General features: G+C 38.5%; 1 long non-coding RNA gene across 1 annotated transcript; it reads right to left on the reverse strand.

Moving 5' to 3' along the window:
- Positions 1-927: 927 nt before the first annotated feature.
- On the reverse strand, positions 928-7,932 carry LOC125611971. The gene is made up of 3 exons (XR_007342210.1): positions 7,873-7,932; positions 4,170-4,288; positions 928-1,944 (listed from the first exon to the last, which is right to left on the reverse strand). It is a non-coding gene; the product is annotated as an uncharacterized LOC125611971 (long non-coding RNA).
- Between the last annotated feature and the right edge of the window lie 1,645 nt (positions 7,933-9,577).

The raw sequence follows: 9,577 nt of genomic DNA on the forward strand, positions 1-9,577 counted from the left end.
AGTTGTCACTTCTGGAACACATAGCATTTACTTTTTCAATCAGTTGTGTCACTTATTTCATTCTGCCTCATGTTCCAAGAAGTTGTTTATAACAGATCAGTCTTTCCCATGAGACTAGGAAAAACTCGAAAGCTAGGAGCCTAGTTTATTGGTTTCTTTCTTTTTTTTTTTTTACTGTGATGAATGTTTTACATGTATTGGAATAAGTTTATTATAACTAACAATTATTATTATTATTTTCCATTTTTCCAAGATAATACAACTATTTTGTACAGATTTTGGATTATAATAACATTCCTTATAATGGAATAATATAATTTGGATTATAATATAATTCCTTATAATAAACAGTCATTATCTGATAAGATGTATCATCTTCCATATGAAGTCCTGGAAATCATTTCATCACAATTAAATATCAAAGAAAGAACAAAAAACATATAAAGAATAAAAACCACAGAGAAGAGAAAATGGCTTAATATTAGCAACTTGAGACCTGCCTACATTTATAGATTCTTGCATTTATTCAATCTGTCATAATTGACCCAGTTTCCTAAGTCTTAAAAGTGGATTTTAGGAAACTCATAAAAAAACATTGTATTATAAAAATATATGAGAAAAATATTTGATTTATTATTTAGTTTATTGGTTTCTGACTCCCCACTACCCGCTTCACTCAGCCAGCCTCTATCATCATGCTTTGGAAATCATGGTGCATAATGTGTGTATTGGTCAGCTTGAAGTGTTCAAAGGTATTAGAAATTCTAGGAACACTGGACATTGTCTGGGCCTTCTAAAGAATGAATGGAAAACACTTTGCCAAGAGCAGGAAGAAACTCATCAAAGCAGCATCATCTTTGGCCTGCCTGGGGCTGCACTTGTTTTCCTGTTTTTCTCTCATTTTTAATTACGATCAAGCTGCCCCGTGAGTTTCCTTTTTCTCCTACCGGAACACACTGTTAGTGAGCTTTGGGTGTTGGTCCAAATATTGATTCAGGAAGTGCTGCTCAGCAATTCTGAGCTTTGGTTCCAGGCATGCTGAGGGATTCCAACACCCTAAGCCAATATTGAGACCTCATTAAAAGTTCTTGCTTCTCCCAGAAGGCCTGGTGAGGCATAGGGGAGAAAGCACAAGGTGCAGAGACTAAAGATGCCACTCAAGTTTTAGACTTGCCACTTGCTTCTTATTTGGCTTTATGCAAGTTGCTTAACCTCTTTGAACCTCAGCTTATTCATCTCTAAACTAGCATCAGTAAGGTTTGAGTTCATGTGAAAAAGTAAGTCTGAAAATATTTTTTGAGTCTGAATTTTTGGAAAGTTAAGGTGCTATCTCATCAGGCAATTCTGTCTGCTAGAGAAACAAATGTGTTTCTTCCAGAAAGAGGAACTGCCATAGCCCAGTTTGGGGTAAAGGATAAGTAAATACTACTAAAGGACATCTGGAAAGAAAAGGTCAGTTATTGTGTCCTCTAGGAACTCACCACAAGCAAGTGATCAATGACTGGGAAGTGTGTCGTTTTGTAAATAGGTTGCTGCTCTCTTTCCACTCTTCTCCAAGATTCATTGTCAGGTTCGCTTTAAGAATAGAAACTCCAAGCAAAAAGGAGTCCTGCCTCTGGGCACCTCTGCAGAGACTGCCATGTTGCTGTTGGCTCCCCTGCCAAGGATATTCTGTCAAGTTCAATTATGGGAGCCCCAAACAATGAGCCTGTGTTACCATCCAGCATTTCTTCACTTGCCACATGCAAGCAGGGCAGCAGAGCCAGCAGCCAGCAGCTGTGTTTACAACTTCCCAGCATCCTTATTAATTAACGAATTCGTTCTGGGCGTATTGCTCATTCTGAGTAAGCTTTTGAGGGCATGGGATGACTACAGGTCATGCCGACAGGACAGGCGGGCAGCATCTGAGCACTGTTCTTGATTGGGGGGAGTCCAGGGCATGTCCTGGGAATGGGAGAAAGGGTGGCTGAGAGAATATAAAGCAAGCAGTATACACAAGGGAAAACTATTGCCTTCTCCCACTCTGTAAGCCCTAATCAAGTTTAAAGAGATTCTCAGTTTTAGTGTTCATGACTTTGAAGACATTGGCTCCCAAATTACGAATGTGCAACACATTTCAGATCAAATGCCAAAGGGGCCCTGAAGATGTGATTTAAAATTATAACTACTTCCTCTGAAATGTCACTTATTCCATGAATTGTAAAGTGACCCAATAAACCTGATCAGAATGATGTAAAGAAGTAGCTACCAGATCCCATGGCGACTCCATTGGAGAAAAGAATGCTCTCTTATTTTCTAATAAGTCCTACTTCATAATAGCCTCCATTCTCGGAAAGCCCTAAAATGGGAAACAGGGGAATTGAACTAGAAAACAATCTCAGTATTTATGGTCTTATTCTCTGGAAACAAAACTGTCTGTTTGTGTAATGACAAATAGATTATATCCTCAAACCAGGCTGTTCTGTGTGACTGGAGTCCAGCAAAAATAATGTAAGGGAAGAGAAGCATTATCAATATATTCATGAAGTCTTTTAAAGTTGCCATTATTTTAAAAGTCTTTGTTTTGTGTGTGTGTGTGTGTGTGTGTGTGTTTTAATAAGACTATTCCTGTCTTCTGAGTGTAATTGTTCTATCAAGAGAAATAACCTTCTGCAATATGGAATGTTTACTAAGCACAATAGAACCCAAAGTTTTGCTTTCTACTTTGATTCTATCACCAACCAGCTGTGTAACCTTGACTAATCCTTTTCTCCTCTAGTCCTCACTTTTCTCATCTGCAAAAGGGTAATAAGGATAACTGGCCTGGATTTGGGGATGTTGATTTCACAGGGATGATGGATGGGAATTTTTGACTTAAAATATAAAAGATGAATATGATAATGAAAATTATATTCTAGGGTAGAGTTTTAAAGCTTCTGTTACTGCTTTCCTTCTTATAAGACTCCTTCTTGATAATACACCTGTGGAACTCTTTGTTTCAAAACATATTTTTTAAAAGAACGTTTAATTTTGTCCCACTCTGTTTGGTAGATGGCAGCCAGTGTTTGAGAGTTTCATGGAAGTCTGATTTACAAAAGACAGAAAAGGAATACCAACCTTTAAAAAATGTTATTTAAAATAAGAAAAAGTAAAGAAAATGTTAGCCTAATAAAGGAATATGAATGAGCATTTTATGAAGTAGAGCAAATACCAAATAATAATAATTCAACGTGACACCAGATTGAGTGTCTGGAAAGAAAACTCGGGATCCAGTTCACACCTAAAGAGCACAGACACCCCTGAGGGATTATATTGACAGATTCCTAGCATAACTTAAACTTGACATTTAAGTGAGTGAAGTCACCATCTTCCTATGGAGCCACAGAATTTTACTAAACGGTATTTTCTTTATATCTGACAAAGAACAAAATACACTATTAAAAACCATTTATGAAAGGCATTTTGTCAAGTTAAAGAAGCCAGTCTCAAAAGACTACCCACTGTGTGCTTCTATTTATACGACATTATAAAAAACCTCAGTGACTGAGAATACGTGGTGGTCAATAGGGGTAAGGATGGAGGAAGATGTGTCTACAGAGGGAGAGCAGGAGAGAGGAGTTTTGTTTTGCTTTGCTTTGTTTGTTTGTATACTTGTTTGAGTTATTGAGCTGTTCTGCATCTTGATTGTGATGTGGCTCCCCACATCTATACACATGTTAAAAATTATGGAACTGTACACACAGAACTGTACTAATGTCTCAGGTTTGGGTTATTATAAAAATGGTCATTCAGAAGGTCTGAGATGGGGCCTGAATGTCTGCGTCTCTGTAAACTTGTCCTTGCTTCTGTAGCTACAGAGAACACAGAAGAATCTGTAAGCTTTGCAGAATTTCATTCATTTAGAGCAATTATGGTAAATATGTGGCATCATGCCAACTGCCTCTCTCCTGCGACCATAGCAGAGATCACTGATTGTTCAAACATGAGTTCCTCCTGAGCCCCAAAATGAAATGCTTCAGAGGGCCACTGTTGCTTGGCAGAAATGGTTATGTGACATGAAAACGTGAGCACTGCTGTTAGGCTCTTCATCAGCATTACAAAGAAATGCACTTAGAAAAAACACAGGCCTTGGAGTCCTGCTCTGTGTGTCCTAGAAAAATGGAACATAATTAATAACACATATATCTTACCTTCCAAAGATAAGTAAACCCGTCTTTCTGATTAGGCTGAAAATGACTTGAAGGCAGGGACATATGTCTACTTCCATTAGTAACTCTCTTCTTGCCACTTTGAGCCTCAGTTTCTTCATCTATAGATAAACATAATTGTACTCTCTCATGAGGTTGTTGTGAGAATTAATAAGATAATAAATATGGCGCACTTAGAATAGTTTCCTGTATAGAGTAAGACTCAGTATTTGGTTACTGTAATCATTATTTCCCCAATAATGACCAACATGGTCCCACCCGTAGTGGATGTACAAAGCATACTGCTATAGGAAGCCAAGACACAGAGTGGAACAAGCACTGAATTGGGAACCAAAAAATGTAGGTCACAGAGTCATTCCAGTCCCTCTACCTCTGAGTACTTTCATTTCTTCTTAGGTATAAGAAAAAACTAAATAATTTTGTGGTTAATTTCAGCTGAGACATTCTTAGATACAGACACCATGACATAAAACTACTGTGAAGCATCCCAAAATTTAAAAAAAAATCTGCATAGAATCCTGAATTGAGGATAGAAATCTATAAAGAATCCAGTTAAGAGCAAAAGAAAAAGGACATTTCCGACATCCAATGAAAGTGAGAATTGAGCTTTCAACCACCATTTGAGTTACTGGTTTTCTGCCACTGGAGGGCGAACTGTGCTTGGTTGTAAAATCTTCTAGGTTTTAACTCTTGCTCAGTTTGAGTCAGTTGCTTTGGAATCAGAGAATCAGAGAAACCATCTCCTTCATTTGTCAGGGTTGATAGCTGAAGAGGCAGAGTCTAGAAAGAGAAAAGTCTACTTACGATATTTCTGTTCCTCCCTAGTATTAGCCCCCGTCAGAAGCTCATGCCACATTCTCTCTTCACTCATTTTGAGTCCATCTCTTCTCCTCACTCCTGATTTCTTCAAGTTCCCTTGTCCTTTTCACAAACCTCCAGCAGAAAGTAAAGACTGGTTCTTTTGAATGTGACCCTAGCATGCTAAATGGGCTTAGCTCATGGGCAGCCAACACCCATTTAGGGGACTCAGGTAGATTTGTTGAATTCTTGGTCTGGGATGTAGATGGTGCAAAAGATATAAGAAATGGTGTTTTCCAGTCAGACAGTTTTCAGCAAAACCCTAGTTGTCCTTAACTTGGAGAAAAGGGAGTGATCAGTGGAAATGAACCATCCTCTCTTCCTTTAAAGGGCTCCCAAACTAATTAGTATAACAAATATAGAATGAATGGGAGGGGATTCAGAGAATGAAACACTTTGAAGAAAAATATAGACTCATTCTCTCTTGCTACATGTAATCAATTGCCTGAAGTTCTATTGTTTAACTAGGAAGGTTTTTCCCAACATAGAAAGAATGAGTTTTGTAATCAATTATTCATATCTGCTATGAGCACACAATGGAGTAGGATATGTATATCTTTACCAACCCCAATTTCCACTCCACACCCTACATGTTTTTTTTTTTTTTTCCATTTGGGAAAGCCAAGGCAGACATAAGGAAAGGAACCTAGTCAAGATCATCCACCTGAGAGATAAGAGGTGAGGTTTTTTTTGCATTTGTTTTACTTGTTTTTAGATGCTATAAAAATGGAATCATGCTGTTTGTACTCTTCTGAAATTTTATTTTTCACTAAAATTTTATTTCAAAACTTTTCAAAGTTTATTTGCTTTATTACTATGCAGTAATCCATTGTGTGAATACACCACAATTTACGTATCCATTCTAGTGTTGGTAAATATATTTTAATCATTTCCCATTTTTAATTAAGAATAATTTTGCAACGAATTTTAATGTTTCAGTAAATACTAGAGCAGTGGTTCTCAACCCAGGGCAATTTTCCCACTTGGGAAACTTTTGACAATATCCAGACATGATTTGGGTCATCATCCTTAGGGCGCCACTGGAGAAGGGGAGCAAAGGGCTGTTACTGGCAAGGGGCTAGCAGGCAGTGTGCTGCCAGTCTACAATACACAGGAAGACCCTACATAGGCCAGAATTATCCAGCCAAACCGTCAAGAGTGCTGAGCTTATGAAACCATGCTCAAGAGCATAATCAGGTGAAATTGCTGAGTTATAAGCACATCCAGTTTCAAATTTATAAGATGGAGTCAAATTGCCAAGTTGATTGTACCAATTTCCACACTGCTCAGCATTTTGTCTCGTTTTTACATATTTTATCCACTTTTTAAATATCTTACCGGCTAATCCAACTGGAACAAAATGGGTAGACTATACTGTTGACTACCAATGATACTGAACTACTGTCATATGAATGTTGGCCATCTGTGTTTCCTCTTTTGTGAATTGCCTGTTCATGTCATTCCCTTATTTTTTTTAACTCTTCACATCTGTAATTCCGTTAGTTTGTTGATGTAGTTCATATAAATTTTAGGGGTTACTTTTCTACTTTGTATATTAATCACAATTTCTTGTGTCATAAATATATTCTCCCTGATATTACTCTTATCTTTTTGAGGGTACCTTTTGAAGAAGAGATTGTTAATTTTAATAGTAATGTGATTCAATTTATCTCTTCATTTTAAGTACTTTGTGACTCTTGTTTAATAAACCCCTTCAGACCTTGAAATCACATGGATCTTCTTCCATATTTTATTCTTAAAGTTTTAAGGTTTTTGCCTTTCACGTTTAATGCTACCTGGAATTGATATAAACTATGGCCCGAGGTAGAATGGAATCTTTCAAAGCTGTCCTGAAACAACTTCTCAAGGCCAATTGAAAGCTCTTTCCCCTAGGACAGATAAGCCATGGGCTTTACTCAAGGACATCAGGGTAAAGAGAATCTGTGATCTCCTCTGCTGGCTCTGTCAGAGGGCTCACTAAATTGCAGATTGTAAGAAATGAAAACACTGACCCCAGATCATCTCTCCAACCTTCTATAACCACGTTAGTGCCTTGGCCCCTCTCTAGACCCTGCCAACTCAGGACCTCTCTCTCCAGTCTAGAAAATGAGCCCACAGGAAAGTACTAGAAACTTACCACTCCCAACCCAACAGCTCCCACTTTCTTAAAGGACTCCAGACAGAGAAGAAAGAATCATTTGTTAGTGGTAAAACTCCAGGCATGGATAAGGGGAGTTGAGAAGGACTGCCCAGACATACTTCAGAAAGAACAGGAAGCAGCTGCCTATGTGTAAGAAGGGAGGCCCAGCTCACTATAGGTCCTGTGGCTGTAAAGGAGAATATGACAGCTCAGCCTGGTTCCATTCCACTGTCCCCTGTGGCTCCCGCAGCCCAGTTTTCAATAGCTGGCATGGTAGCCAGAACCAGTGGTGAATATAAGATCAATGGTGTGCTTTGCTGGTAGCACAGGCTCTAAGGAGCCAGTTGTATGCATCCCTTCCCTACTTCACAGCTTGAAATCAGCCATCATTCCATCATTTGCAGCACAGAATGGGCAAACATCACAAATGCAGCCTTATCCCTCCTCCCAGAGCCTGCTGTTAAACATTTACCAGCACACCACTGAAAACCCTCTAATCCTACCTATCCAGCACCTCCAATTGCCATGTTTGCTCAGATAATCTCTGTTCATGGGACTACCTCAAGTCCAAATGTGGTTTGTGTCTCCTTATTTAGCCTTAGATCCTTCAAGGCACAAACTGAAGTTATTTTCCCCCCTTGAATAGGTAGAATATAGCTCCCAAGCCTTATGTTTTCTTCTACTTACATAGAAGGAGTGGCCTTTCCATTGAATTCTGCCCTGGACCTTGCCTCCTTTATCTCTGGGACACCAAGACTAGTGTACCAGGGCTGGGGATATGGCTCAAGGGTAGCGCGCTCCCCTGGCAGGCGTGCGGCCCGGGTTCGATCCTCAGCACCACATACAAACAAATATGTTGTGTCTGCCGAGAACTAAAAAATGTAAATAAAATATATTAAAAAAAAAAAAAAGACTAGTGTACCTAGGAGCTTGGAATAATTAACTCTGAAGAGGAAGTGATTATCTGAGGGGCTGTTATCCTCCTCCCAGAATAAATCTGAACTGTATTATAATAGGTGATATATGATATGTTTTTGCTTTTTCTTTTGTTTTTTTGGTTGGTTGGTTGTTTTGTTCATGCTATGTTTTATGGTTGTTTGCTTATTTTTAAGGTAATTTATTCAAACATCTGTATTTTGGTGAAAAGAACATCTGAGACAGATGTGATTCTCATCCTTAACCACTAACTCATTCTGCAGTCTTGAAACCCCTTTCTGTCTGTCTCTCAATTTCCTTAATTATCAAGTGAGAAGTTAGTTTAAACCAATGGTTTTGCCCTGATTTTGGACAGTAAAACCCTTTTATAGAATGCCAACTTGTGCCCAATTCCAACAATTGAAAGAGAAAAATGGATAATGCTAGGGCTAAAGGAAAAGCTGAGCTAAGGGTTTGAAAAGGAAATCAAAAAAGTTTACTGAAAACACTGGGAATGTAACAAGATGTTTAAAAAAATGTATTTTCCAGAATTCTTTCTAGCAATACAGCACGTTATTGAAAGGAACAGTATTCGTAATTATAAGGGAAGGAGGTGAGCTCTGGATTTCTCCAGTACACATTAACAGCCAACATTGCTAAACTACTTTCTAAGTTTGCATGAGGCCTATGACATAGAGTTTTCTTTGACTAAACCAGTTTGCAAGTGTGAGGCCAGAGCAGAATCACTCATGAAAACAGAGGAAAGGCTAAACATCGTGTCTAGGGCTTTCTTCCCCAAAGACAAGGTCCTCTCTCATCTCTGAATGATGAATGAAAATGTAAAAATATTTTATTTTTTCAAGAGATGTAACATTATGAGCCTATCTAAGATGCTCCAGACCTTGATCTGGTTGAATGGAGGCCATAAAGGTAGGTACTTTACCTCTTCAGTTCTCTGCTTTCCTGACCACCCTTGATGTACTTCTTCTGATCCTTAGGGCTTCACACTACCCAGGTTGAAAAATACCAAGTTTCCCCAGATTCTCTATTGCAACTTCTTCTTAGCCTAAAACACCATAGTTTCTTTCTTGCCTGAACCACTATTGTAATGGCTTTGTAATGCATCTACCTGTTCAATCTTTGTGCCTTTCAGTCTATTCTCCACATTCTCCTCAGTCTGTCTCTTTGAATCTTGATCACAATATTTTTTTTTTATTTAAACCCTCCAAGGGCTTCTTATTGCGCTTGAAACAAAATCCAAGGCCCTTATTATCAGTCCCCAACCCTCTAATTGATCTACCCTTTCCTATTTCTTCTAACAAATTATCTACCATTCTCTTCCCCTCTGTAAGTTCAACCACAAGGACTTTCTTTCCCTTTCTTAAACTTTCTGTGGTCTTTGTGTTGCAGTTTCCTGAGCCAGGTACATTACCCCAGATCTGGATGTGGCTGACTCCCTCGTATCTCAGTATAAAGG

The sequence above is a fragment of the Marmota marmota genome, unplaced genomic scaffold (genome assembly GCF_001458135.2).
Source record: "Marmota marmota marmota unplaced genomic scaffold, marMar, whole genome shotgun sequence".
In the NCBI taxonomy this organism is placed as follows: Eukaryota; Metazoa; Chordata; class Mammalia; order Rodentia; family Sciuridae; genus Marmota; species Marmota marmota.